Here is a 25,980-nt window from a genome sequence, read left to right as displayed (position 1 = left end):
GAGACCTCGGATGCGAGGAAGTCCGGGGGTCCCCACGGGTGATTGCCAGCCCCAGGGCACTGCGTCCAGCCGGGGCCCGCCGGCCCAAGGCTGACGCCCCCTCCCTTAGGGAAGCTGCTTCTGCCGCACGGCCTCTCTCTGAGGTGTGTCACGGTCTGTGCCAGTGTGTCTATCTCGGAGCGGATGCCATCCCCTGTCCCCTGTCCGTCTCCCGTTCTCCGTCTCTCTGTCAGTCGCTCGGTGTCTCCCTCTCTCTGTCTCTCCCTCCCCGTGTGTGCCTGCGCGCTCGTGTCTGTCTGTCTGTCTGTCTGTCTGTCTGCATCTGCCTCGCGCCGTCTTGGGAGTGTGTCTCTGAACCTTCATCTCTTTCTGTCTCTGTCTCTCCTGACCCCCGGCCTCCCACGGGTGCTATGGCTGTGGCCCTGGCTGCCGCGCTTGCGCCGGCCGGCTGTCTCCCGTGGCGTGGGTGCCTGCGAGTGTCTGTGTGTCTGTCCGTGTGCCTGCATGTCGCTCGTCTGCTCCCTCCGGAAGGTCCTGTGCTTGGAGGGCGGCGTGGGGGCAAGGGGGGCCTCGGGAGGGCGAAGGGGCGGGGCGGACGAGCTCTTGGTTCACCGCGCTGGTGGCTCCAGGTGGCTTTGGGCACCGGGCAGGTGCCGGGCAGGATGGGCGCTCAGGGCCACGGCTGGGCTGCGCACAGGCCCGCGGGAGGCTCAGAGGACCGCGGGCCCCAGCGGGCCCCGAAGCCAGAGAGCTCCGGGGCCACGTGGCCCTGAGCAGCGAAGGCCTTGGTGGGGTGGGGGGGGGGGGGGGGAGGGGAGGCGGGGCGGGGAGGGGGAGAGGTGGCGGAGGGGGGCGGCGGCCTCCGAGCGGGGCCGGGCCTGGAGGGTCCCAGGGTGGGAGAGCGCCAAGACCTCCGCCCCGCCTCACCCCTCCGCGCCCCTCACCCCACCCCACCCCACCCCACGCCCGATCCGCCGCAGGCATGCCGGGCCGGCTGCTCCGGGTCCAGGGTCCCGGGTCCCGGAAGCCCCGTGGTCCCCGGGCCGGGCCAGGCGGGTGCTGGCCGGGGGTGGCGGTGTGCGGGGGGCGGAGCGGCGTCGGCCGGCCACACGGCCGCCGGGACTCCGGTCGCGGGTCGTGCAGCTCAAGTGCAGCGCGCGCTCCGTGGAGAGCTGCGGCCGGCTGGGCCGAGCGGCAGGTCGGAGCGAAAGGCAGGCGCAGCGCAGGGCTCTTAGGGCGCCCGGCGGCAGCCGCCCCGTCTACGGCCATACCACCCTGAACGCGCCCGATCTCGTCTGATCTCGGAAGCTAAGCAGGGTCGGGCCTGGTTAGTACTTGGATGGGAGACCGCCTGGGAATACCGGGTGCTGTAGGCTTTTCTTTTCTTTTTTTTTTGCTTTTTTTTGCTTTTGCCTCCCCTCTCCTTTAGCGCCCGCCCCCCACCCCCGCAAGCCCCACCTGCCGCTGGCCCCTCGCACCCCACCGCGCTCAGAGCGGTCGCCTGCCTTCCAGCCCCTCCCGGGGTGGGTGGCCGGGGCCCCGACTCCCGCTGCAGACCTGGGTTGCCTCCGGGCGGCCCGCGAGCCCCTCCGCATTCGGCTTCCAGGAAACCAGAGGACCGGCGAGGGCGCGGGTGGAGGGGGTGCTCTCTGTCTGGGGCTCCCTTGGCAGGCCTCAGGCACTTCTGGGCGGGGCCCCGGCCCCAGCCCCCGCCGCAGCCGCAGCCCCCGGCCCGTCCCCAGCCCCACCCCTCGACGCATCCTCGCAGGCAACCGCTGGGTCTCCCGCAGGCGCGCGCGCACAACACTCACACACACACACACAAAACAGTCACGCACACACACACACCCCCCCACCGCCGCCGAGAAAGGTCGAGAGCCGGAGACCACGGGTAAGGGAGACGGAGAAAGAGGGAGAGAGAGAGACAGACAGCAAGAGGACCACACAGACTTCCAAACCCCCGGCCGCCACACCCTGTCCCCTCCATTCTGGGTTCCCCCCGGCCCCCAGTCGACCAGACCCCACCGTCGCCCACCGACACACTCACACACACACTCTCCCGCACTCACCCTCTGGCCTGGGGGCGGGGGCTGGGTCTCGCCGTAGGTGGCCAAGCCGAAGGGGACCTTTGAGACCTCGGATGCGAGGAAGTCCGGGGGTCCCCACGGGTGATTGCCAGCCCCAGGGCACTGCGTCCAGCCGGGGCCCGCCGGCCCAAGGCTGACGCCCCCTCCCTTAGGGAAGCTGCTTCTGCCGCACGGCCTCTCTCTGAGGTGTGTCACGGTCTGTGCCAGTGTGTCTATCTCGGAGCGGATGCCATCCCCTGTCCCCTGTCCGTCTCCCGTTCTCCGTCTCTCTGTCAGTCGCTCGGTGTCTCCCTCTCTCTGTCTCTCCCTCCCCGTGTGTGCCTGCGCGCTCGTGTCTGTCTGTCTGTCTGTCTGTCTGTCTGCATCTGCCTCGCGCCGTCTTGGGAGTGTGTCTCTGAACCTTCATCTCTTTCTGTCTCTGTCTCTCCTGACCCCCGGCCTCCCACGGGTGCTATGGCTGTGGCCCTGGCTGCCGCGCTTGCGCCGGCCGGCTGTCTCCCGTGGCGTGGGTGCCTGCGAGTGTCTGTGTGTCTGTCCGTGTGCCTGCATGTCGCTCGTCTGCTCCCTCCGGAAGGTCCTGTGCTTGGAGGGCGGCGTGGGGGCAAGGGGGGCCTCGGGAGGGCGAAGGGGCGGGGCGGACGAGCTCTTGGTTCACCGCGCTGGTGGCTCCAGGTGGCTTTGGGCACCGGGCAGGTGCCGGGCAGGATGGGCGCTCAGGGCCACGGCTGGGCTGCGCACAGGCCCGCGGGAGGCTCAGAGGACCGCGGGCCCCAGCGGGCCCCGAAGCCAGAGAGCTCCGGGGCCACGTGGCCCTGAGCAGCGAAGGCCTTGGTGGGGTGGGGGGGGGGGGGGAGGGGAGGCGGGGCGGGGAGGGGGGAGAGGTGGCGGAGGGGGGCGGCGGCCTCCGAGCGGGGCCGGGCCTGGAGGGTCCCAGGGTGGGAGAGCGCCAAGACCTCCGCCCCGCCTCACCCCTCCGCGCCCCTCACCCCACCCCACCCCACCCCACGCCCGATCCGCCGCAGGCATGCCGGGCCGGCTGCTCCGGGTCCAGGGTCCCGGGTCCCGGAAGCCCCGTGGTCCCCGGGCCGGGCCAGGCGGGTGCTGGCCGGGGGTGGCGGTGTGCGGGGGGCGGAGCGGCGTCGGCCGGCCACACGGCCGCCGGGACTCCGGTCGCGGGTCGTGCAGCTCAAGTGCAGCGCGCGCTCCGTGGAGAGCTGCGGCCGGCTGGGCCGAGCGGCAGGTCGGAGCGAAAGGCAGGCGCAGCGCAGGGCTCTTAGGGCGCCCGGCGGCAGCCGCCCCCGTCTACGGCCATACCACCCTGAACGCGCCCGATCTCGTCTGATCTCGGAAGCTAAGCAGGGTCGGGCCTGGTTAGTACTTGGATGGGAGACCGCCTGGGAATACCGGGTGCTGTAGGCTTTTCTTTTCTTTTTTTTTTGCTTTTTTTTGCTTTTGCCTCCCCTCTCCTTTAGCGCCCGCCCCCCACCCCCGCAAGCCCCACCTGCCGCTGGCCCCTCGCACCCCACCGCGCTCAGAGCGGTCGCCTGCCTTCCAGCCCCTCCCGGGGTGGGTGGCCGGGGCCCCGACTCCCGCTGCAGACCTGGGTTGCCTCCGGGCGGCCCGCGAGCCCCTCCGCATTCGGCTTCCAGGAAACCAGAGGACCGGCGAGGGCGCGGGTGGAGGGGGTGCTCTCTGTCTGGGGCTCCCTTGGCAGGCCTCAGGCACTTCTGGGCGGGGCCCCGGCCCCAGCCCCCGCCGCAGCCGCAGCCCCCGGCCCGTCCCCAGCCCCACCCCTCGACGCATCCTCGCAGGCAACCGCTGGGTCTCCCGCAGGCGCGCGCGCACAACACTCACACACACACACACAAAACAGTCACGCACACACACACACCCCCCCACCGCCGCCGAGAAAGGTCGAGAGCCGGAGACCACGGGTAAGGGAGACGGAGAAAGAGGGAGAGAGAGAGACAGACAGCAAGAGGACCACACAGACTTCCAAACCCCCGGCCGCCACACCCTGTCCCCTCCATTCTGGGTTCCCCCCGGCCCCCAGTCGACCAGACCCCACCGTCGCCCACCGACACACTCACACACACACTCTCCCGCACTCACCCTCTGGCCTGGGGGCGGGGGCTGGGTCTCGCCGTAGGTGGCCAAGCCGAAGGGGACCTTTGAGACCTCGGATGCGAGGAAGTCCGGGGGTCCCCACGGGTGATTGCCAGCCCCAGGGCACTGCGTCCAGCCGGGGCCCGCCGGCCCAAGGCTGACGCCCCCTCCCTTAGGGAAGCTGCTTCTGCCGCACGGCCTCTCTCTGAGGTGTGTCACGGTCTGTGCCAGTGTGTCTATCTCGGAGCGGATGCCATCCCCTGTCCCCTGTCCGTCTCCCGTTCTCCGTCTCTCTGTCAGTCGCTCGGTGTCTCCCTCTCTCTGTCTCTCCCTCCCCGTGTGTGCCTGCGCGCTCGTGTCTGTCTGTCTGTCTGTCTGTCTGTCTGCATCTGCCTCGCGCCGTCTTGGGAGTGTGTCTCTGAACCTTCATCTCTTTCTGTCTCTGTCTCTCCTGACCCCCGGCCTCCCACGGGTGCTATGGCTGTGGCCCTGGCTGCCGCGCTTGCGCCGGCCGGCTGTCTCCCGTGGCGTGGGTGCCTGCGAGTGTCTGTGTGTCTGTCCGTGTGCCTGCATGTCGCTCGTCTGCTCCCTCCGGAAGGTCCTGTGCTTGGAGGGCGGCGTGGGGGCAAGGGGGGCCTCGGGAGGGCGAAGGGGCGGGGCGGACGAGCTCTTGGTTCACCGCGCTGGTGGCTCCAGGTGGCTTTGGGCACCGGGCAGGTGCCGGGCAGGATGGGCGCTCAGGGCCACGGCTGGGCTGCGCACAGGCCCGCGGGAGGCTCAGAGGACCGCGGGCCCCAGCGGGCCCCGAAGCCAGAGAGCTCCGGGGCCACGTGGCCCTGAGCAGCGAAGGCCTTGGTGGGGTGGGGGGGGGGGGGGGGAGGGGAGGCGGGGCGGGGAGGGGGGAGAGGTGGCGGAGGGGGGCGGCGGCCTCCGAGCGGGGCCGGGCCTGGAGGGTCCCAGGGTGGGAGAGCGCCAAGACCTCCGCCCCGCCTCACCCCTCCGCGCCCCTCACCCCACCCCACCCCACCCCACGCCCGATCCGCCGCAGGCATGCCGGGCCGGCTGCTCCGGGTCCAGGGTCCCGGGTCCCGGAAGCCCCGTGGTCCCCGGGCCGGGCCAGGCGGGTGCTGGCCGGGGGTGGCGGTGTGCGGGGGGCGGAGCGGCGTCGGCCGGCCACACGGCCGCCGGGACTCCGGTCGCGGGTCGTGCAGCTCAAGTGCAGCGCGCGCTCCGTGGAGAGCTGCGGCCGGCTGGGCCGAGCGGCAGGTCGGAGCGAAAGGCAGGCGCAGCGCAGGGCTCTTAGGGCGCCCGGCGGCAGCCGCCCCGTCTACGGCCATACCACCCTGAACGCGCCCGATCTCGTCTGATCTCGGAAGCTAAGCAGGGTCGGGCCTGGTTAGTACTTGGATGGGAGACCGCCTGGGAATACCGGGTGCTGTAGGCTTTTCTTTTCTTTTTTTTTTGCTTTTTTTTGCTTTTGCCTCCCCTCTCCTTTAGCGCCCGCCCCCCACCCCCGCAAGCCCCACCTGCCGCTGGCCCCTCGCACCCCACCGCGCTCAGAGCGGTCGCCTGCCTTCCAGCCCCTCCCGGGGTGGGTGGCCGGGGCCCCGACTCCCGCTGCAGACCTGGGTTGCCTCCGGGCGGCCCGCGAGCCCCTCCGCATTCGGCTTCCAGGAAACCAGAGGACCGGCGAGGGCGCGGGTGGAGGGGGTGCTCTCTGTCTGGGGCTCCCTTGGCAGGCCTCAGGCACTTCTGGGCGGGGCCCCGGCCCCAGCCCCCGCCGCAGCCGCAGCCCCCGGCCCGTCCCCAGCCCCACCCCTCGACGCATCCTCGCAGGCAACCGCTGGGTCTCCCGCAGGCGCGCGCGCACAACACTCACACACACACACACAAAACAGTCACGCACACACACACACCCCCCCACCGCCGCCGAGAAAGGTCGAGAGCCGGAGACCACGGGTAAGGGAGACGGAGAAAGAGGGAGAGAGAGAGACAGACAGCAAGAGGACCACACAGACTTCCAAACCCCCGGCCGCCACACCCTGTCCCCTCCATTCTGGGTTCCCCCCGGCCCCCAGTCGACCAGACCCCACCGTCGCCCACCGACACACTCACACACACACTCTCCCGCACTCACCCTCTGGCCTGGGGGCGGGGGCTGGGTCTCGCCGTAGGTGGCCAAGCCGAAGGGGACCTTTGAGACCTCGGATGCGAGGAAGTCCGGGGGTCCCCACGGGTGATTGCCAGCCCCAGGGCACTGCGTCCAGCCGGGGCCCGCCGGCCCAAGGCTGACGCCCCCTCCCTTAGGGAAGCTGCTTCTGCCGCACGGCCTCTCTCTGAGGTGTGTCACGGTCTGTGCCAGTGTGTCTATCTCGGAGCGGATGCCATCCCCTGTCCCCTGTCCGTCTCCCGTTCTCCGTCTCTCTGTCAGTCGCTCGGTGTCTCCCTCTCTCTGTCTCTCCCTCCCCGTGTGTGCCTGCGCGCTCGTGTCTGTCTGTCTGTCTGTCTGTCTGTCTGCATCTGCCTCGCGCCGTCTTGGGAGTGTGTCTCTGAACCTTCATCTCTTTCTGTCTCTGTCTCTCCTGACCCCCGGCCTCCCACGGGTGCTATGGCTGTGGCCCTGGCTGCCGCGCTTGCGCCGGCCGGCTGTCTCCCGTGGCGTGGGTGCCTGCGAGTGTCTGTGTGTCTGTCCGTGTGCCTGCATGTCGCTCGTCTGCTCCCTCCGGAAGGTCCTGTGCTTGGAGGGCGGCGTGGGGGCAAGGGGGGCCTCGGGAGGGCGAAGGGGCGGGGCGGACGAGCTCTTGGTTCACCGCGCTGGTGGCTCCAGGTGGCTTTGGGCACCGGGCAGGTGCCGGGCAGGATGGGCGCTCAGGGCCACGGCTGGGCTGCGCACAGGCCCGCGGGAGGCTCAGAGGACCGCGGGCCCCAGCGGGCCCCGAAGCCAGAGAGCTCCGGGGCCACGTGGCCCTGAGCAGCGAAGGCCTTGGTGGGGTGGGGGGGGGGGGAGGGGAGGCGGGGCGGGGAGGGGGAGAGGTGGCGGAGGGGGGCGGCGGCCTCCGAGCGGGGCCGGGCCTGGAGGGTCCCAGGGTGGGAGAGCGCCAAGACCTCCGCCCCGCCTCACCCCTCCGCGCCCCTCACCCCACCCCACCCCACCCCACGCCCGATCCGCCGCAGGCATGCCGGGCCGGCTGCTCCGGGTCCAGGGTCCCGGGTCCCGGAAGCCCCGTGGTCCCCCGGGCCGGGCCAGGCGGGTGCTGGCCGGGGGTGGCGGTGTGCGGGGGGCGGAGCGGCGTCGGCCGGCCACACGGCCGCCGGGACTCCGGTCGCGGGTCGTGCAGCTCAAGTGCAGCGCGCGCTCCGTGGAGAGCTGCGGCCGGCTGGGCCGAGCGGCAGGTCGGAGCGAAAGGCAGGCGCAGCGCAGGGCTCTTAGGGCGCCCGGCGGCAGCCGCCCCCGTCTACGGCCATACCACCCTGAACGCGCCCGATCTCGTCTGATCTCGGAAGCTAAGCAGGGTCGGGCCTGGTTAGTACTTGGATGGGAGACCGCCTGGGAATACCGGGTGCTGTAGGCTTTTCTTTTCTTTTTTTTTTGCTTTTTTTTGCTTTTGCCTCCCCTCTCCTTTAGCGCCCGCCCCCCACCCCCGCAAGCCCCACCTGCCGCTGGCCCCTCGCACCCCACCGCGCTCAGAGCGGTCGCCTGCCTTCCAGCCCCTCCCGGGGTGGGTGGCCGGGGCCCCGACTCCCGCTGCAGACCTGGGTTGCCTCCGGGCGGCCCGCGAGCCCCTCCGCATTCGGCTTCCAGGAAACCAGAGGACCGGCGAGGGCGCGGGTGGAGGGGGTGCTCTCTGTCTGGGGCTCCCTTGGCAGGCCTCAGGCACTTCTGGGCGGGGCCCCGGCCCCAGCCCCCGCCGCAGCCGCAGCCCCCGGCCCGTCCCCAGCCCCACCCCTCGACGCATCCTCGCAGGCAACCGCTGGGTCTCCCGCAGGCGCGCGCGCACAACACTCACACACACACACACAAAACAGTCACGCACACACACACACCCCCCCACCGCCGCCGAGAAAGGTCGAGAGCCGGAGACCACGGGTAAGGGAGACGGAGAAAGAGGGAGAGAGAGAGACAGACAGCAAGAGGACCACACAGACTTCCAAACCCCCGGCCGCCACACCCTGTCCCCTCCATTCTGGGTTCCCCCCGGCCCCCAGTCGACCAGACCCCACCGTCGCCCACCGACACACTCACACACACACTCTCCCGCACTCACCCTCTGGCCTGGGGGCGGGGGCTGGGTCTCGCCGTAGGTGGCCAAGCCGAAGGGGACCTTTGAGACCTCGGATGCGAGGAAGTCCGGGGGTCCCCACGGGTGATTGCCAGCCCCAGGGCACTGCGTCCAGCCGGGGCCCGCCGGCCCAAGGCTGACGCCCCCTCCCTTAGGGAAGCTGCTTCTGCCGCACGGCCTCTCTCTGAGGTGTGTCACGGTCTGTGCCAGTGTGTCTATCTCGGAGCGGATGCCATCCCCTGTCCCCTGTCCGTCTCCCGTTCTCCGTCTCTCTGTCAGTCGCTCGGTGTCTCCCTCTCTCTGTCTCTCCCTCCCCGTGTGTGCCTGCGCGCTCGTGTCTGTCTGTCTGTCTGTCTGTCTGTCTGCATCTGCCTCGCGCCGTCTTGGGAGTGTGTCTCTGAACCTTCATCTCTTTCTGTCTCTGTCTCTCCTGACCCCCGGCCTCCCACGGGTGCTATGGCTGTGGCCCTGGCTGCCGCGCTTGCGCCGGCCGGCTGTCTCCCGTGGCGTGGGTGCCTGCGAGTGTCTGTGTGTCTGTCCGTGTGCCTGCATGTCGCTCGTCTGCTCCCTCCGGAAGGTCCTGTGCTTGGAGGGCGGCGTGGGGGCAAGGGGGGCCTCGGGAGGGCGAAGGGGCGGGGCGGACGAGCTCTTGGTTCACCGCGCTGGTGGCTCCAGGTGGCTTTGGGCACCGGGCAGGTGCCGGGCAGGATGGGCGCTCAGGGCCACGGCTGGGCTGCGCACAGGCCCGCGGGAGGCTCAGAGGACCGCGGGCCCCAGCGGGCCCCGAAGCCAGAGAGCTCCGGGGCCACGTGGCCCTGAGCAGCGAAGGCCTTGGTGGGGTGGGGGGGGGGGGGGGGGAGGGGAGGCGGGGCGGGGAGGGGGGAGAGGTGGCGGAGGGGGGCGGCGGCCTCCGAGCGGGGCCGGGCCTGGAGGGTCCCAGGGTGGGAGAGCGCCAAGACCTCCGCCCCGCCTCACCCCTCCGCGCCCCTCACCCCACCCCACCCCACCCCACGCCCGATCCGCCGCAGGCATGCCGGGCCGGCTGCTCCGGGTCCAGGGTCCCGGGTCCCGGAAGCCCCGTGGTCCCCGGGCCGGGCCAGGCGGGTGCTGGCCGGGGGTGGCGGTGTGCGGGGGGCGGAGCGGCGTCGGCCGGCCACACGGCCGCCGGGACTCCGGTCGCGGGTCGTGCAGCTCAAGTGCAGCGCGCGCTCCGTGGAGAGCTGCGGCCGGCTGGGCCGAGCGGCAGGTCGGAGCGAAAGGCAGGCGCAGCGCAGGGCTCTTAGGGCGCCCGGCGGCAGCCGCCCCCGTCTACGGCCATACCACCCTGAACGCGCCCGATCTCGTCTGATCTCGGAAGCTAAGCAGGGTCGGGCCTGGTTAGTACTTGGATGGGAGACCGCCTGGGAATACCGGGTGCTGTAGGCTTTTCTTTTCTTTTTTTTTTGCTTTTTTTTGCTTTTGCCTCCCCTCTCCTTTAGCGCCCGCCCCCCACCCCCGCAAGCCCCACCTGCCGCTGGCCCCTCGCACCCCACCGCGCTCAGAGCGGTCGCCTGCCTTCCAGCCCCTCCCGGGGTGGGTGGCCGGGGCCCCGACTCCCGCTGCAGACCTGGGTTGCCTCCGGGCGGCCCGCGAGCCCCTCCGCATTCGGCTTCCAGGAAACCAGAGGACCGGCGAGGGCGCGGGTGGAGGGGGTGCTCTCTGTCTGGGGCTCCCTTGGCAGGCCTCAGGCACTTCTGGGCGGGGCCCCGGCCCCAGCCCCCGCCGCAGCCGCAGCCCCCGGCCCGTCCCCAGCCCCACCCCTCGACGCATCCTCGCAGGCAACCGCTGGGTCTCCCGCAGGCGCGCGCGCACAACACTCACACACACACACACAAAACAGTCACGCACACACACACACCCCCCCACCGCCGCCGAGAAAGGTCGAGAGCCGGAGACCACGGGTAAGGGAGACGGAGAAAGAGGGAGAGAGAGAGACAGACAGCAAGAGGACCACACAGACTTCCAAACCCCCGGCCGCCACACCCTGTCCCCTCCATTCTGGGTTCCCCCCGGCCCCCAGTCGACCAGACCCCACCGTCGCCCACCGACACACTCACACACACACTCTCCCGCACTCACCCTCTGGCCTGGGGGCGGGGGCTGGGTCTCGCCGTAGGTGGCCAAGCCGAAGGGGACCTTTGAGACCTCGGATGCGAGGAAGTCCGGGGGTCCCCACGGGTGATTGCCAGCCCCAGGGCACTGCGTCCAGCCGGGGCCCGCCGGCCCAAGGCTGACGCCCCCTCCCTTAGGGAAGCTGCTTCTGCCGCACGGCCTCTCTCTGAGGTGTGTCACGGTCTGTGCCAGTGTGTCTATCTCGGAGCGGATGCCATCCCCTGTCCCCTGTCCGTCTCCCGTTCTCCGTCTCTCTGTCAGTCGCTCGGTGTCTCCCTCTCTCTGTCTCTCCCTCCCCGTGTGTGCCTGCGCGCTCGTGTCTGTCTGTCTGTCTGTCTGTCTGTCTGCATCTGCCTCGCGCCGTCTTGGGAGTGTGTCTCTGAACCTTCATCTCTTTCTGTCTCTGTCTCTCCTGACCCCCGGCCTCCCACGGGTGCTATGGCTGTGGCCCTGGCTGCCGCGCTTGCGCCGGCCGGCTGTCTCCCGTGGCGTGGGTGCCTGCGAGTGTCTGTGTGTCTGTCCGTGTGCCTGCATGTCGCTCGTCTGCTCCCTCCGGAAGGTCCTGTGCTTGGAGGGCGGCGTGGGGGCAAGGGGGGCCTCGGGAGGGCGAAGGGGCGGGGCGGACGAGCTCTTGGTTCACCGCGCTGGTGGCTCCAGGTGGCTTTGGGCACCGGGCAGGTGCCGGGCAGGATGGGCGCTCAGGGCCACGGCTGGGCTGCGCACAGGCCCGCGGGAGGCTCAGAGGACCGCGGGCCCCAGCGGGCCCCGAAGCCAGAGAGCTCCGGGGCCACGTGGCCCTGAGCAGCGAAGGCCTTGGTGGGGTGGGGGGGCGGGGGGGGGGGGGGGGGGGCGGGGGGGGGGGAGAGGTGGCGGAGGGGGGCGGCGGCCTCCGAGCGGGGCCGGGCCTGGAGGGTCCCAGGGTGGGAGAGCGCCAAGACCTCCGCCCCGCCTCACCCCTCCGCGCCCCTCACCCCACCCCACCCCACCCCACGCCCGATCCGCCGCAGGCATGCCGGGCCGGCTGCTCCGGGTCCAGGGTCCCGGGTCCCGGAAGCCCCGTGGTCCCCGGGCCGGGCCAGGCGGGTGCTGGCCGGGGGTGGCGGTGTGCGGGGGGCGGAGCGGCGTCGGCCGGCCACACGGCCGCCGGGACTCCGGTCGCGGGTCGTGCAGCTCAAGTGCAGCGCGCGCTCCGTGGAGAGCTGCGGCCGGCTGGGCCGAGCGGCAGGTCGGAGCGAAAGGCAGGCGCAGCGCAGGGCTCTTAGGGCGCCCGGCGGCAGCCGCCCCGTCTACGGCCATACCACCCTGAACGCGCCCGATCTCGTCTGATCTCGGAAGCTAAGCAGGGTCGGGCCTGGTTAGTACTTGGATGGGAGACCGCCTGGGAATACCGGGTGCTGTAGGCTTTTCTTTTCTTTTTTTTTTGCTTTTTTTTGCTTTTGCCTCCCCTCTCCTTTAGCGCCCGCCCCCCACCCCCGCAAGCCCCACCTGCCGCTGGCCCCTCGCACCCCACCGCGCTCAGAGCGGTCGCCTGCCTTCCAGCCCCTCCCGGGGTGGGTGGCCGGGGCCCCGACTCCCGCTGCAGACCTGGGTTGCCTCCGGGCGGCCCGCGAGCCCCTCCGCATTCGGCTTCCAGGAAACCAGAGGACCGGCGAGGGCGCGGGTGGAGGGGGTGCTCTCTGTCTGGGGCTCCCTTGGCAGGCCTCAGGCACTTCTGGGCGGGGCCCCGGCCCCAGCCCCCGCCGCAGCCGCAGCCCCCGGCCCGTCCCCAGCCCCACCCCTCGACGCATCCTCGCAGGCAACCGCTGGGTCTCCCGCAGGCGCGCGCGCACAACACTCACACACACACACACAAAACAGTCACGCACACACACACACCCCCCCACCGCCGCCGAGAAAGGTCGAGAGCCGGAGACCACGGGTAAGGGAGACGGAGAAAGAGGGAGAGAGAGAGACAGACAGCAAGAGGACCACACAGACTTCCAAACCCCCGGCCGCCACACCCTGTCCCCTCCATTCTGGGTTCCCCCCGGCCCCCAGTCGACCAGACCCCACCGTCGCCCACCGACACACTCACACACACACTCTCCCGCACTCACCCTCTGGCCTGGGGGCGGGGGCTGGGTCTCGCCGTAGGTGGCCAAGCCGAAGGGGACCTTTGAGACCTCGGATGCGAGGAAGTCCGGGGGTCCCCACGGGTGATTGCCAGCCCCAGGGCACTGCGTCCAGCCGGGGCCCGCCGGCCCAAGGCTGACGCCCCCTCCCTTAGGGAAGCTGCTTCTGCCGCACGGCCTCTCTCTGAGGTGTGTCACGGTCTGTGCCAGTGTGTCTATCTCGGAGCGGATGCCATCCCCTGTCCCCTGTCCGTCTCCCGTTCTCCGTCTCTCTGTCAGTCGCTCGGTGTCTCCCTCTCTCTGTCTCTCCCTCCCCGTGTGTGCCTGCGCGCTCGTGTCTGTCTGTCTGTCTGTCTGTCTGTCTGCATCTGCCTCGCGCCGTCTTGGGAGTGTGTCTCTGAACCTTCATCTCTTTCTGTCTCTGTCTCTCCTGACCCCCGGCCTCCCACGGGTGCTATGGCTGTGGCCCTGGCTGCCGCGCTTGCGCCGGCCGGCTGTCTCCCGTGGCGTGGGTGCCTGCGAGTGTCTGTGTGTCTGTCCGTGTGCCTGCATGTCGCTCGTCTGCTCCCTCCGGAAGGTCCTGTGCTTGGAGGGCGGCGTGGGGGCAAGGGGGGCCTCGGGAGGGCGAAGGGGCGGGGCGGACGAGCTCTTGGTTCACCGCGCTGGTGGCTCCAGGTGGCTTTGGGCACCGGGCAGGTGCCGGGCAGGATGGGCGCTCAGGGCCACGGCTGGGCTGCGCACAGGCCCGCGGGAGGCTCAGAGGACCGCGGGCCCCAGCGGGCCCCGAAGCCAGAGAGCTCCGGGGCCACGTGGCCCTGAGCAGCGAAGGCCTTGGTGGGGTGGGGGGGGGGGGGAGGGGAGGCGGGGCGGGGAGGGGGAGAGGTGGCGGAGGGGGGCGGCGGCCTCCGAGCGGGGCCGGGCCTGGAGGGTCCCAGGGTGGGAGAGCGCCAAGACCTCCGCCCCGCCTCACCCCTCCGCGCCCCTCACCCCACCCCACCCCACCCCACGCCCGATCCGCCGCAGGCATGCCGGGCCGGCTGCTCCGGGTCCAGGGTCCCGGGTCCCGGAAGCCCCGTGGTCCCCGGGCCGGGCCAGGCGGGTGCTGGCCGGGGGTGGCGGTGTGCGGGGGGCGGAGCGGCGTCGGCCGGCCACACGGCCGCCGGGACTCCGGTCGCGGGTCGTGCAGCTCAAGTGCAGCGCGCGCTCCGTGGAGAGCTGCGGCCGGCTGGGCCGAGCGGCAGGTCGGAGCGAAAGGCAGGCGCAGCGCAGGGCTCTTAGGGCGCCCGGCGGCAGCCGCCCCCGTCTACGGCCATACCACCCTGAACGCGCCCGATCTCGTCTGATCTCGGAAGCTAAGCAGGGTCGGGCCTGGTTAGTACTTGGATGGGAGACCGCCTGGGAATACCGGGTGCTGTAGGCTTTTCTTTTCTTTTTTTTTTGCTTTTTTTTGCTTTTGCCTCCCCTCTCCTTTAGCGCCCGCCCCCCACCCCCGCAAGCCCCACCTGCCGCTGGCCCCTCGCACCCCACCGCGCTCAGAGCGGTCGCCTGCCTTCCAGCCCCTCCCGGGGTGGGTGGCCGGGGCCCCGACTCCCGCTGCAGACCTGGGTTGCCTCCGGGCGGCCCGCGAGCCCCTCCGCATTCGGCTTCCAGGAAACCAGAGGACCGGCGAGGGCGCGGGTGGAGGGGGTGCTCTCTGTCTGGGGCTCCCTTGGCAGGCCTCAGGCACTTCTGGGCGGGGCCCCGGCCCCAGCCCCCGCCGCAGCCGCAGCCCCCGGCCCGTCCCCAGCCCCACCCCTCGACGCATCCTCGCAGGCAACCGCTGGGTCTCCCGCAGGCGCGCGCGCACAACACTCACACACACACACACAAAACAGTCACGCACACACACACACCCCCCCACCGCCGCCGAGAAAGGTCGAGAGCCGGAGACCACGGGTAAGGGAGACGGAGAAAGAGGGAGAGAGAGAGACAGACAGCAAGAGGACCACACAGACTTCCAAACCCCCGGCCGCCACACCCTGTCCCCTCCATTCTGGGTTCCCCCCGGCCCCCAGTCGACCAGACCCCACCGTCGCCCACCGACACACTCACACACACACTCTCCCGCACTCACCCTCTGGCCTGGGGGCGGGGGCTGGGTCTCGCCGTAGGTGGCCAAGCCGAAGGGGACCTTTGAGACCTCGGATGCGAGGAAGTCCGGGGGTCCCCACGGGTGATTGCCAGCCCCAGGGCACTGCGTCCAGCCGGGGCCCGCCGGCCCAAGGCTGACGCCCCCTCCCTTAGGGAAGCTGCTTCTGCCGCACGGCCTCTCTCTGAGGTGTGTCACGGTCTGTGCCAGTGTGTCTATCTCGGAGCGGATGCCATCCCCTGTCCCCTGTCCGTCTCCCGTTCTCCGTCTCTCTGTCAGTCGCTCGGTGTCTCCCTCTCTCTGTCTCTCCCTCCCCGTGTGTGCCTGCGCGCTCGTGTCTGTCTGTCTGTCTGTCTGTCTGTCTGCATCTGCCTCGCGCCGTCTTGGGAGTGTGTCTCTGAACCTTCATCTCTTTCTGTCTCTGTCTCTCCTGACCCCCGGCCTCCCACGGGTGCTATGGCTGTGGCCCTGGCTGCCGCGCTTGCGCCGGCCGGCTGTCTCCCGTGGCGTGGGTGCCTGCGAGTGTCTGTGTGTCTGTCCGTGTGCCTGCATGTCGCTCGTCTGCTCCCTCCGGAAGGTCCTGTGCTTGGAGGGCGGCGTGGGGGCAAGGGGGGCCTCGGGAGGGCGAAGGGGCGGGGCGGACGAGCTCTTGGTTCACCGCGCTGGTGGCTCCAGGTGGCTTTGGGCACCGGGCAGGTGCCGGGCAGGATGGGCGCTCAGGGCCACGGCTGGGCTGCGCACAGGCCCGCGGGAGGCTCAGAGGACCGCGGGCCCCAGCGGGCCCCGAAGCCAGAGAGCTCCGGGGCCACGTGGCCCTGAGCAGCGAAGGCCTTGGTGGGGTGGGGGGGGGGGGGAGGGGAGGCGGGGCGGGGAGGGGGGAGAGGTGGCGGAGGGGGGCGGCGGCCTCCGAGCGGGGCCGGGCCTGGAGGGTCCCAGGGTGGGAGAGCGCCAAGACCTCCGCCCCGCCTCACCCCTCCGCGCCCCTCACCCCACCCCACCCCACCCCACGCCCGATCCGCCGCAGGCATGCCGGGCCGGCTGCTCCGGGTCCAGGGTCCCGGGTCCCGGAAGCCCCGTGGTCCCCGGGCCGGGCCAGGCGGGTGCTGGCCGGGGGTGGCGGTGTGCGGGGGGCGGAGCGGCGTCGGCCGGCCACACGGCCGCCGGGACTCCGGTCGCGGGTCGTGCAGCTCAAGTGCAGCGCGCGCTCCGTGGAGAGCTGCGGCCGGCTGGGCCGAGCGGCAGGTCGGAGCGAAAGGCAGGCGCAGCGCAGGGCTCTTAGGGCGCCCGGCGGCAGCCGCCCCGTCTACGGCCATACCACCCTGAACGCGCCCGATCTCGTCTGATCTCGGAAGCTAAGCAGGGTCGGGCCTGGTTAGTACTTGGATGGGAGACCGCCTGGGAATACCGGGTGCTGTAGGCTTTTCTTTTCTTTTTTTTTTGCTTTTTTTTGCTTTTGCCTCCCCTCTCCTTTAGCGCCCGCCCCCCACCCCCGCAAGCCCCACCTGCCGCTGGCCCCTCGCACCCCACCGCGCTCAGAGCGGTCGCCTGCCTTCCAGCCCCTCCCGGGGTGGGTGGCCGGGGCCCCGACTCCCGCTGCAGACCTGGGTTGCCTCCGGGCGGCCCGCGAGCCCCTCCGCATTCGGCTTCCAGGAAACCAGAGGACCGGCGAGGGCGCGGGTGGAGGGGGTGCTCTCTGTCTGGGGCTCCCTTGGCAGGCCTCAGGCACTTCTGGGCGGGGCCCCGGCCCCAGCCCCCGCCGCAGCCGCAGCCCCCGGCCCGTCCCCAGCCCCACCCCTCGACGCATCCTCGCAGGCAACCGCTGGGTCTCCCGCAGGCGCGCGCGCACAACACTCACACACACACACACAAAACAGTCACGCACACACACACACCCCCCCACCGCCGCCGAGAAAGGTCGAGAGCCGGAGACCACGGGTAAGGGAGACGGAGAAAGAGGGAGAGAGAGAGACAGACAGCAAGAGGACCACACAGACTTCCAAACCCCCGGCCGCCACACCCTGTCCCCTCCATTCTGGGTTCCCCCCGGCCCCCAGTCGACCAGACCCCACCGTCGCCCACCGACACACTCACACACACACTCTCCCGCACTCACCCTCTGGCCTGGGGGCGGGGGCTGGGTCTCGCCGTAGGTGGCCAAGCCGAAGGGGACCTTTGAGACCTCGGATGCGAGGAAGTCCGGGGGTCCCCACGGGTGATTGCCAGCCCCAGGGCACTGCGTCCAGCCGGGGCCCGCCGGCCCAAGGCTGACGCCCCCTCCCTTAGGGAAGCTGCTTCTGCCGCACGGCCTCTCTCTGAGGTGTGTCACGGTCTGTGCCAGTGTGTCTATCTCGGAGCGGATGCCATCCCCTGTCCCCTGTCCGTCTCCCGTTCTCCGTCTCTCTGTCAGTCGCTCGGTGTCTCCCTCTCTCTGTCTCTCCCTCCCCGTGTGTGCCTGCGCGCTCGTGTCTGTCTGTCTGTCTGTCTGTCTGTCTGCATCTGCCTCGCGCCGTCTTGGGAGTGTGTCTCTGAACCTTCATCTCTTTCTGTCTCTGTCTCTCCTGACCCCCGGCCTCCCACGGGTGCTATGGCTGTGGCCCTGGCTGCCGCGCTTGCGCCGGCCGGCTGTCTCCCGTGGCGTGGGTGCCTGCGAGTGTCTGTGTGTCTGTCCGTGTGCCTGCATGTCGCTCGTCTGCTCCCTCCGGAAGGTCCTGTGCTTGGAGGGCGGCGTGGGGGCAAGGGGGGCCTCGGGAGGGCGAAGGGGCGGGGCGGACGAGCTCTTGGTTCACCGCGCTGGTGGCTCCAGGTGGCTTTGGGCACCGGGCAGGTGCCGGGCAGGATGGGCGCTCAGGGCCACGGCTGGGCTGCGCACAGGCCCGCGGGAGGCTCAGAGGACCGCGGGCCCCAGCGGGCCCCGAAGCCAGAGAGCTCCGGGGCCACGTGGCCCTGAGCAGCGAAGGCCTTGGTGGGGTGGGGGGGGGGGGGAGGGGAGGCGGGGCGGGGAGGGGGAGAGGTGGCGGAGGGGGGCGGCGGCCTCCGAGCGGGGCCGGGCCTGGAGGGTCCCAGGGTGGGAGAGCGCCAAGACCTCCGCCCCGCCTCACCCCTCCGCGCCCCTCACCCCACCCCACCCCACCCCACGCCCGATCCGCCGCAGGCATGCCGGGCCGGCTGCTCCGGGTCCAGGGTCCCGGGTCCCGGAAGCCCCGTGGTCCCCGGGCCGGGCCAGGCGGGTGCTGGCCGGGGGTGGCGGTGTGCGGGGGGCGGAGCGGCGTCGGCCGGCCACACGGCCGCCGGGACTCCGGTCGCGGGTCGTGCAGCTCAAGTGCAGCGCGCGCTCCGTGGAGAGCTGCGGCCGGCTGGGCCGAGCGGCAGGTCGGAGCGAAAGGCAGGCGCAGCGCAGGGCTCTTAGGGCGCCCGGCGGCAGCCGCCCCGTCTACGGCCATACCACCCTGAACGCGCCCGATCTCGTCTGATCTCGGAAGCTAAGCAGGGTCGGGCCTGGTTAGTACTTGGATGGGAGACCGCCTGGGAATACCGGGTGCTGTAGGCTTTTCTTTTCTTTTTTTTTTGCTTTTTTTTGCTTTTGCCTCCCCTCTCCTTTAGCGCCCGCCCCCCACCCCCGCAAGCCCCACCTGCCGCTGGCCCCTCGCACCCCACCGCGCTCAGAGCGGTCGCCTGCCTTCCAGCCCCTCCCGGGGTGGGTGGCCGGGGCCCCGACTCCCGCTGCAGACCTGGGTTGCCTCCGGGCGGCCCGCGAGCCCCTCCGCATTCGGCTTCCAGGAAACCAGAGGACCGGCGAGGGCGCGGGTGGAGGGGGTGCTCTCTGTCTGGGGCTCCCTTGGCAGGCCTCAGGCACTTCTGGGCGGGGCCCCGGCCCCAGCCCCCGCCGCAGCCGCAGCCCCCGGCCCGTCCCCAGCCCCACCCCTCGACGCATCCTCGCAGGCAACCGCTGGGTCTCCCGCAGGCGCGCGCGCACAACACTCACACACACACACACAAAACAGTCACGCACACACACACACCCCCCCACCGCCGCCGAGAAAGGTCGAGAGCCGGAGACCACGGGTAAGGGAGACGGAGAAAGAGGGAGAGAGAGAGACAGACAGCAAGAGGACCACACAGACTTCCAAACCCCCGGCCGCCACACCCTGTCCCCTCCATTCTGGGTTCCCCCCGGCCCCCAGTCGACCAGACCCCACCGTCGCCCACCGACACACTCACACACACACTCTCCCGCACTCACCCTCTGGCCTGGGGGCGGGGGCTGGGTCTCGCCGTAGGTGGCCAAGCCGAAGGGGACCTTTGAGACCTCGGATGCGAGGAAGTCCGGGGGTCCCCACGGGTGATTGCCAGCCCCAGGGCACTGCGTCCAGCCGGGGCCCGCCGGCCCAAGGCTGACGCCCCCTCCCTTAGGGAAGCTGCTTCTGCCGCACGGCCTCTCTCTGAGGTGTGTCACGGTCTGTGCCAGTGTGTCTATCTCGGAGCGGATGCCATCCCCTGTCCCCTGTCCGTCTCCCGTTCTCCGTCTCTCTGTCAGTCGCTCGGTGTCTCCCTCTCTCTGTCTCTCCCTCCCCGTGTGTGCCTGCGCGCTCGTGTCTGTCTGTCTGTCTGTCTGTCTGTCTGCATCTGCCTCGCGCCGTCTTGGGAGTGTGTCTCTGAACCTTCATCTCTTTCTGTCTCTGTCTCTCCTGACCCCCGGCCTCCCACGGGTGCTATGGCTGTGGCCCTGGCTGCCGCGCTTGCGCCGGCCGGCTGTCTCCCGTGGCGTGGGTGCCTGCGAGTGTCTGTGTGTCTGTCCGTGTGCCTGCATGTCGCTCGTCTGCTCCCTCCGGAAGGTCCTGTGCTTGGAGGGCGGCGTGGGGGCAAGGGGGGCCTCGGGAGGGCGAAGGGGCGGGGCGGACGAGCTCTTGGTTCACCGCGCTGGTGGCTCCAGGTGGCTTTGGGCACCGGGCAGGTGCCGGGCAGGATGGGCGCTCAGGGCCACGGCTGGGCTGCGCACAGGCCCGCGGGAGGCTCAGAGGACCGCGGGCCCCAGCGGGCCCCGAAGCCAGAGAGCTCCGGGGCCACGTGGCCCTGAGCAGCGAAGGCCTTGGTGGGGTGGGGGGGGGGGGGGGGAGGGGAGGCGGGGCGGGGAGGGGGGAGAGGTGGCGGAGGGGGGCGGCGGCCTCCGAGCGGGGCCGGGCCTGGAGGGTCCCAGGGTGGGAGAGCGCCAAGACCTCCGCCCCGCCTCACCCCTCCGCGCCCCTCACCCCACCCCACCCCACCCCACGCCCGATCCGCCGCAGGCATGCCGGGCCGGCTGCTCCGGGTCCAGGGTCCCGGGTCCCGGAAGCCCCGTGGTCCCCCGGGCCGGGCCAGGCGGGTGCTGGCCGGGGGTGGCGGTGTGCGGGGGGCGGAGCGGCGTCGGCCGGCCACACGGCCGCCGGGACTCCGGTCGCGGGTCGTGCAGCTCAAGTGCAGCGCGCGCTCCGTGGAGAGCTGCGGCCGGCTGGGCCGAGCGGCAGGTCGGAGCGAAAGGCAGGCGCAGCGCAGGGCTCTTAGGGCGCCCGGCGGCAGCCGCCCCCGTCTACGGCCATACCACCCTGAACGCGCCCGATCTCGTCTGATCTCGGAAGCTAAGCAGGGTCGGGCCTGGTTAGTACTTGGATGGGAGACCGCCTGGGAATACCGGGTGCTGTAGGCTTTTCTTTTCTTTTTTTTTTTGCTTTTTTTTGCTTTTGCCTCCCCTCTCCTTTAGCGCCCGCCCCCCACCCCCGCAAGCCCCACCTGCCGCTGGCCCCTCGCACCCCACCGCGCTCAGAGCGGTCGCCTGCCTTCCAGCCCCTCCCGGGGTGGGTGGCCGGGGCCCCGACTCCCGCTGCAGACCTGGGTTGCCTCCGGGCGGCCCGCGAGCCCCTCCGCATTCGGCTTCCAGGAAACCAGAGGACCGGCGAGGGCGCGGGTGGAGGGGGTGCTCTCTGTCTGGGGCTCCCTTGGCAGGCCTCAGGCACTTCTGGGCGGGGCCCCGGCCCCAGCCCCCGCCGCAGCCGCAGCCCCCGGCCCGTCCCCAGCCCCACCCCTCGACGCATCCTCGCAGGCAACCGCTGGGTCTCCCGCAGGCGCGCGCGCACAACACTCACACACACACACACAAAACAGTCACGCACACACACACACCCCCCCACCGCCGCCGAGAAAGGTCGAGAGCCGGAGACCACGGGTAAGGGAGACGGAGAAAGAGGGAGAGAGAGAGACAGACAGCAAGAGGACCACACAGACTTCCAAACCCCCGGCCGCCACACCCTGTCCCCTCCATTCTGGGTTCCCCCCGGCCCCCAGTCGACCAGACCCCACCGTCGCCCACCGACACACTCACACACACACTCTCCCGCACTCACCCTCTGGCCTGGGGGCGGGGGCTGGGTCTCGCCGTAGGTGGCCAAGCCGAAGGGGACCTTTGAGACCTCGGATGCGAGGAAGTCCGGGGGTCCCCACGGGTGATTGCCAGCCCCAGGGCACTGCGTCCAGCCGGGGCCCGCCGGCCCAAGGCTGACGCCCCCTCCCTTAGGGAAGCTGCTTCTGCCGCACGGCCTCTCTCTGAGGTGTGTCACGGTCTGTGCCAGTGTGTCTATCTCGGAGCGGATGCCATCCCCTGTCCCCTGTCCGTCTCCCGTTCTCCGTCTCTCTGTCAGTCGCTCGGTGTCTCCCTCTCTCTGTCTCTCCCTCCCCGTGTGTGCCTGCGCGCTCGTGTCTGTCTGTCTGTCTGTCTGTCTGTCTGCATCTGCCTCGCGCCGTCTTGGGAGTGTGTCTCTGAACCTTCATCTCTTTCTGTCTCTGTCTCTCCTGACCCCCGGCCTCCCACGGGTGCTATGGCTGTGGCCCTGGCTGCCGCGCTTGCGCCGGCCGGCTGTCTCCCGTGGCGTGGGTGCCTGCGAGTGTCTGTGTGTCTGTCCGTGTGCCTGCATGTCGCTCGTCTGCTCCCTCCGGAAGGTCCTGTGCTTGGAGGGCGGCGTGGGGGCAAGGGGGGCCTCGGGAGGGCGAAGGGGCGGGGCGGACGAGCTCTTGGTTCACCGCGCTGGTGGCTCCAGGTGGCTTTGGGCACCGGGCAGGTGCCGGGCAGGATGGGCGCTCAGGGCCACGGCTGGGCTGCGCACAGGCCCGCGGGAGGCTCAGAGGACCGCGGGCCCCAGCGGGCCCCGAAGCCAGAGAGCTCCGGGGCCACGTGGCCCTGAGCAGCGAAGGCCTTGGTGGGGTGGGGGGGGGGGGGAGGGGAGGCGGGGCGGGGAGGGGGAGAGGTGGCGGAGGGGGGCGGCGGCCTCCGAGCGGGGCCGGGCCTGGAGGGTCCCAGGGTGGGAGAGCGCCAAGACCTCCGCCCCGCCTCACCCCTCCGCGCCCCTCACCCCACCCCACCCCACCCCACGCCCGATCCGCCGCAGGCATGCCGGGCCGGCTGCTCCGGGTCCAGGGTCCCGGGTCCCGGAAGCCCCGTGGTCCCCCGGGCCGGGCCAGGCGGGTGCTGGCCGGGGGTGGCGGTGTGCGGGGGGCGGAGCGGCGTCGGCCGGCCACACGGCCGCCGGGACTCCGGTCGCGGGTCGTGCAGCTCAAGTGCAGCGCGCGCTCCGTGGAGAGCTGCGGCCGGCTGGGCCGAGCGGCAGGTCGGAGCGAAAGGCAGGCGCAGCGCAGGGCTCTTAGGGCGCCCGGCGGCAGCCGCCCCGTCTACGGCCATACCACCCTGAACGCGCCCGATCTCGTCTGATCTCGGAAGCTAAGCAGGGTCGGGCCTGGTTAGTACTTGGATGGGAGACCGCCTGGGAATACCGGGTGCTGTAGGCTTTTCTTTTCTTTTTTTTTTGCTTTTTTTTGCTTTTGCCTCCCCTCTCCTTTAGCGCCCGCCCCCCACCCCCGCAAGCCCCACCTGCCGCTGGCCCCTCGCACCCCACCGCGCTCAGAGCGGTCGCCTGCCTTCCAGCCCCTCCCGGGGTGGGTGGCCGGGGCCCCGACTCCCGCTGCAGACCTGGGTTGCCTCCGGGCGGCCCGCGAGCCCCTCCGCATTCGGCTTCCAGGAAACCAGAGGACCGGCGAGGGCGCGGGTGGAGGGGGTGCTCTCTGTCTGGGGCTCCCTTGGCAGGCCTCAGGCACTTCTGGGCGGGGCCCCGGCCCCAGCCCCCGCCGCAGCCGCAGCCCCCGGCCCGTCCCCAGCCCCACCCCTCGACGCATCCTCGCAGGCAACCGCTGGGTCTCCCGCAGGCGCGCGCGCACAACACTCACACACACACACACAAAACAGTCACGCACACACACACACCCCCCCACCGCCGCCGAGAAAGGTCGAGAGCCGGAGACCACGGGTAAGGGAGACGGAGAAAGAGGGAGAGAGAGAGACAGACAGCAAGAGGACCACACAGACTTCCAAACCCCCGGCCGCCACACCCTGTCCCCTCCATTCTGGGTTCCCCCCGGCCCCCAGTCGACCAGACCCCACCGTCGCCCACCGACACACTCACACACACACTCTCCCGCACTCACCCTCTGGCCTGGGGGCGGGGGCTGGGTCTCGCCGTAGGTGGCCAAGCCGAAGGGGACCTTTGAGACCTCGGATGCGAGGAAGTCCGGGGGTCCCCACGGGTGATTGCCAGCCCCAGGGCACTGCGTCCAGCCGGGGCCCGCCGGCCCAAGGCTGACGCCCCCTCCCTTAGGGAAGCTGCTTCTGCCGCACGGCCTCTCTCTGAGGTGTGTCACGGTCTGTGCCAGTGTGTCTATCTCGGAGCGGATGCCATCCCCTGTCCCCTGTCCGTCTCCCGTTCTCCGTCTCTCTGTCAGTCGCTCGGTGTCTCCCTCTCTCTGTCTCTCCCTCCCCGTGTGTGCCTGCGCGCTCGTGTCTGTCTGTCTGTCTGTCTGTCTGTCTGCATCTGCCTCGCGCCGTCTTGGGAGTGTGTCTCTGAACCTTCATCTCTTTCTGTCTCTGTCTCTCCTGACCCCCGGCCTCCCACGGGTGCTATGGCTGTGGCCCTGGCTGCCGCGCTTGCGCCGGCCGGCTGTCTCCCGTGGCGTGGGTGCCTGCGAGTGTCTGTGTGTCTGTCCGTGTGCCTGCATGTCGCTCGTCTGCTCCCTCCGGAAGGTCCTGTGCTTGGAGGGCGGCGTGGGGGCAAGGGGGGCCTCGGGAGGGCGAAGGGGCGGGGCGGACGAGCTCTTGGTTCACCGCGCTGGTGGCTCCAGGTGGCTTTGGGCACCGGGCAGGTGCCGGGCAGGATGGGCGCTCAGGGCCACGGCTGGGCTGCGCACAGGCCCGCGGGAGGCTCAGAGGACCGCGGGCCCCAGCGGGCCCCGAAGCCAGAGAGCTCCGGGGCCACGTGGCCCTGAGCAGCGAAGGCCTTGGTGGGGTGGGGGGGGGGGGGGAGGGGAGGCGGGGCGGGGAGGGGGGAGAGGTGGCGGAGGGGGGCGGCGGCCTCCGAGCGGGGCCGGGCCTGGAGGGTCCCAGGGTGGGAGAGCGCCAAGACCTCCGCCCCGCCTCACCCCTCCGCGCCCCTCACCCCACCCCACCCCACCCCACGCCCGATCCGCCGCAGGCATGCCGGGCCGGCTGCTCCGGGTCCAGGGTCCCGGGTCCCGGAAGCCCCGTGGTCCCCGGGCCGGGCCAGGCGGGTGCTGGCCGGGGGTGGCGGTGTGCGGGGGGCGGAGCGGCGTCGGCCGGCCACACGGCCGCCGGGACTCCGGTCGCGGGTCGTGCAGCTCAAGTGCAGCGCGCGCTCCGTGGAGAGCTGCGGCCGGCTGGGCCGAGCGGCAGGTCGGAGCGAAAGGCAGGCGCAGCGCAGGGCTCTTAGGGCGCCCGGCGGCAGCCGCCCCCGTCTACGGCCATACCACCCTGAACGCGCCCGATCTCGTCTGATCTCGGAAGCTAAGCAGGGTCGGGCCTGGTTAGTACTTGGATGGGAGACCGCCTGGGAATACCGGGTGCTGTAGGCTTTTCTTTTCTTTTTTTTTTGCTTTTTTTTGCTTTTGCCTCCCCTCTCCTTTAGCGCCCGCCCCCCACCCCCGCAAGCCCCACCTGCCGCTGGCCCCTCGCACCCCACCGCGCTCAGAGCGGTCGCCTGCCTTCCAGCCCCTCCCGGGGTGGGTGGCCGGGGCCCCGACTCCCGCTGCAGACCTGGGTTGCCTCCGGGCGGCCCGCGAGCCCCTCCGCATTCGGCTTCCAGGAAACCAGAGGACCGGCGAGGGCGCGGGTGGAGGGGGTGCTCTCTGTCTGGGGCTCCCTTGGCAGGCCTCAGGCACTTCTGGGCGGGGCCCCGGCCCCAGCCCCCGCCGCAGCCGCAGCCCCCGGCCCGTCCCCAGCCCCACCCCTCGACGCATCCTCGCAGGCAACCGCTGGGTCTCCCGCAGGCGCGCGCGCACAACACTCACACACACACACACAAAACAGTCACGCACACACACACACCCCCCCACCGCCGCCGAGAAAGGTCGAGAGCCGGAGACCACGGGTAAGGGAGACGGAGAAAGAGGGAGAGAGAGAGACAGACAGCAAGAGGACCACACAGACTTCCAAACCCCCGGCCGCCACACCCTGTCCCCTCCATTCTGGGTTCCCCCCGGCCCCCAGTCGACCAGACCCCACCGTCGCCCACCGACACACTCACACACACACTCTCCCGCACTCACCCTCTGGCCTGGGGGCGGGGGCTGGGTCTCGCCGTAGGTGGCCAAGCCGAAGGGGACCTTTGAGACCTCGGATGCGAGGAAGTCCGGGGGTCCCCACGGGTGATTGCCAGCCCCAGGGCACTGCGTCCAGCCGGGGCCCGCCGGCCCAAGGCTGACGCCCCCTCCCTTAGGGAAGCTGCTTCTGCCGCACGGCCTCTCTCTGAGGTGTGTCACGGTCTGTGCCAGTGTGTCTATCTCGGAGCGGATGCCATCCCCTGTCCCCTGTCCGTCTCCCGTTCTCCGTCTCTCTGTCAGTCGCTCGGTGTCTCCCTCTCTCTGTCTCTCCCTCCCCGTGTGTGCCTGCGCGCTCGTGTCTGTCTGTCTGTCTGTCTGTCTGTCTGCATCTGCCTCGCGCCGTCTTGGGAGTGTGTCTCTGAACCTTCATCTCTTTCTGTCTCTGTCTCTCCTGACCCCCGGCCTCCCACGGGTGCTATGGCTGTGGCCCT

General features: G+C 71.1%; 12 non-coding genes across 12 annotated transcripts; all 12 read left to right on the top strand.

The window, feature by feature from the left end:
* Positions 1–1,257: 1,257 nt before the first annotated feature.
* LOC133240764 (5S ribosomal RNA) lies at positions 1,258–1,376 on the top strand. The gene has a single exon (XR_009734364.1). It is a non-coding gene; the product is annotated as a 5S ribosomal RNA (ribosomal RNA).
* Positions 1,377–3,387: 2,011 nt separating this feature from the next.
* Positions 3,388–3,506, top strand: LOC133240763 (5S ribosomal RNA). The gene has a single exon (XR_009734363.1). It is a non-coding gene; the product is annotated as a 5S ribosomal RNA (ribosomal RNA).
* Positions 3,507–5,518: 2,012 nt separating this feature from the next.
* LOC133240762 (5S ribosomal RNA) lies at positions 5,519–5,637 on the top strand. Its single transcript, XR_009734362.1, has one exon. It is a non-coding gene; the product is annotated as a 5S ribosomal RNA (ribosomal RNA).
* Positions 5,638–7,646: 2,009 nt separating this feature from the next.
* On the top strand, positions 7,647–7,765 carry LOC133240760 (5S ribosomal RNA). Its single transcript, XR_009734360.1, has one exon. It is a non-coding gene; the product is annotated as a 5S ribosomal RNA (ribosomal RNA).
* A 2,014-nt stretch (positions 7,766–9,779) lies between these two features.
* On the top strand, positions 9,780–9,898 carry LOC133240759 (5S ribosomal RNA). The gene has a single exon (XR_009734359.1). It is a non-coding gene; the product is annotated as a 5S ribosomal RNA (ribosomal RNA).
* A 2,010-nt stretch (positions 9,899–11,908) lies between these two features.
* On the top strand, positions 11,909–12,027 carry LOC133240758 (5S ribosomal RNA). Its single transcript, XR_009734358.1, has one exon. It is a non-coding gene; the product is annotated as a 5S ribosomal RNA (ribosomal RNA).
* A 2,009-nt stretch (positions 12,028–14,036) lies between these two features.
* On the top strand, positions 14,037–14,155 carry LOC133240757 (5S ribosomal RNA). Its single transcript, XR_009734357.1, has one exon. It is a non-coding gene; the product is annotated as a 5S ribosomal RNA (ribosomal RNA).
* Positions 14,156–16,164: 2,009 nt separating this feature from the next.
* Positions 16,165–16,283, top strand: LOC133240756 (5S ribosomal RNA). The gene has a single exon (XR_009734356.1). It is a non-coding gene; the product is annotated as a 5S ribosomal RNA (ribosomal RNA).
* Positions 16,284–18,291: 2,008 nt separating this feature from the next.
* On the top strand, positions 18,292–18,410 carry LOC133240755 (5S ribosomal RNA). The gene has a single exon (XR_009734355.1). It is a non-coding gene; the product is annotated as a 5S ribosomal RNA (ribosomal RNA).
* A 2,014-nt stretch (positions 18,411–20,424) lies between these two features.
* Positions 20,425–20,543, top strand: LOC133240754 (5S ribosomal RNA). The gene has a single exon (XR_009734354.1). It is a non-coding gene; the product is annotated as a 5S ribosomal RNA (ribosomal RNA).
* A 2,010-nt stretch (positions 20,544–22,553) lies between these two features.
* LOC133240753 (5S ribosomal RNA) lies at positions 22,554–22,672 on the top strand. The gene has a single exon (XR_009734353.1). It is a non-coding gene; the product is annotated as a 5S ribosomal RNA (ribosomal RNA).
* A 2,011-nt stretch (positions 22,673–24,683) lies between these two features.
* Positions 24,684–24,802, top strand: LOC133240752 (5S ribosomal RNA). The gene has a single exon (XR_009734352.1). It is a non-coding gene; the product is annotated as a 5S ribosomal RNA (ribosomal RNA).
* The last annotated feature ends 1,178 nt before the right edge of the window (positions 24,803–25,980 follow it).

Source organism: Bos javanicus, chromosome 28 (genome assembly GCF_032452875.1).
Source record: "Bos javanicus breed banteng chromosome 28, ARS-OSU_banteng_1.0, whole genome shotgun sequence".
Taxonomy (NCBI): Eukaryota; Metazoa; Chordata; class Mammalia; order Artiodactyla; family Bovidae; genus Bos; species Bos javanicus.
This window is presented reverse-complemented; position numbering and strand designations above follow the sequence as displayed.